A 1,577-nucleotide genomic window follows, 5' to 3' on the forward strand; every position below is an offset into this window, starting at 1 on the left:
TTATTTGCATCATTAGGATAAACATGTGCGGGCCTACAACCAATCTGGCCGGCCACAAGGCAAAGACGATCATAAAATTCAAAATAAGCGACACTAGGCCAGTTGGCAGGCAAGCAAAACATAATTAAACAATGCTGGGAATAGGATAAGCAGCAATAACGGCCCAACATCAGGATCAATGAGGTCCATTTTATGATAAGGGGAGAAGGCTCATGACTGACTCACAAACAAGGGACAACCCAGAAACAGGAATACACCCATGCTGAAACGAAAGGAGGGGGGGGGTTTGGGGGGGGAACAGGATGTAAGGGCACGAGTCGATCGCAGCACAAAACAAACGTAAAATATAGTGGAGAAGCATACAAGTGCTACCAAGATCTCATGTCCCCCACCCAATAACACGTTAACAATGGCAGGGGGAACGGATAAACTGTACGAACCGAACCCACTTCTAACAATACGAGCCTGGGAAAAAGGGGGAGGGGAAGGGGAAAAAGGGGGGGAGGGGGGGGAAAGGGATAGGGAAAGGGAAGGGGGGAAAAATAGGGGGGGAAACAAAGGGGAAGAAACCAAAAAGGGGGGACAGAAAGGGGGAGGAAAGGAAGGAGAAAGAACAAAACAAAGAAATATAAAAGGAAAAACACAATCGTGCAAGATGGGCGCCACCCCGGGCCAGGCAACCCGCGGCTAATAGTACAGAAGAAAGTGGAGAGCTGGCGAAAAGAAGGGCATGGCAGTAGCGACAAAGCATCGAAACCGATAAAAGTGGCATAGCAACAGACCCCAATCCACTCATGCCTGAGAAGCGAGGACAGAAGCGGCACCGCTATAAAGGAATAGAAAGGGCCATAGAACCAAAAGAAAACATCTGAAAGACCCCACCCACCCGTCCCACCCCGCACCCCTGCAGAAGGCTACGGCCTACCCTCCAAACAGCGTGCCTGTCGCCCTAATCCGAAACCCGAAATATAGTGAAAAAAGAAAGTAGAGGAAAAAGACAAAAAGAGAAGAAGAAGAAATACAAAACAAAAATAAATGTGAGGGAGGAGCCAGAGGATATGAGCAAACGCATTCGGCCGCGACCCTCTCCCGACCAACGAATGAATAAGCATCAAGTCAATACTACATCTTCACATACAGCAAAAATCACAGGGAGGGGGAGGAGGAAGAGATTGCAACGATTCACCGTATCAGGGAGTACATACATCAGTGCAACGGGCAGGTAAACCAGCAAACTATCATGTCGTACAACTCACCCCCAACCCCTCCTGACCACGAAACCAACCCAATGAAGGAGAATGAGGAGTGGACCACCTAGCACAAAATAATCGTAATATTGTCCAGAGTCACGGCAATAATATAAATCAGGGAGAGCCTTCGTACGGAGGGAATACAAAAAGTCAATAAAGCAAGTCAATTGTAGTAGCAAAGGCGAGCCGGAGTCCAGATGCGCAATTCGACAATTCAAAGGTACCCCTCCAGGACAAAAGTTTGAATCCAACAAAGCGGGATCAAACAGCGGCCCACCATAAGTCCCAGGTACCCGGGAAGGAGTAGATCTCCGCGGCGTATGAAAG

Source organism: Lissotriton helveticus, chromosome 8 (assembly GCF_964261635.1).
Source record: "Lissotriton helveticus chromosome 8, aLisHel1.1, whole genome shotgun sequence".
Lineage (NCBI taxonomy): Eukaryota > Metazoa > Chordata > Amphibia > Caudata > Salamandridae > Lissotriton > Lissotriton helveticus.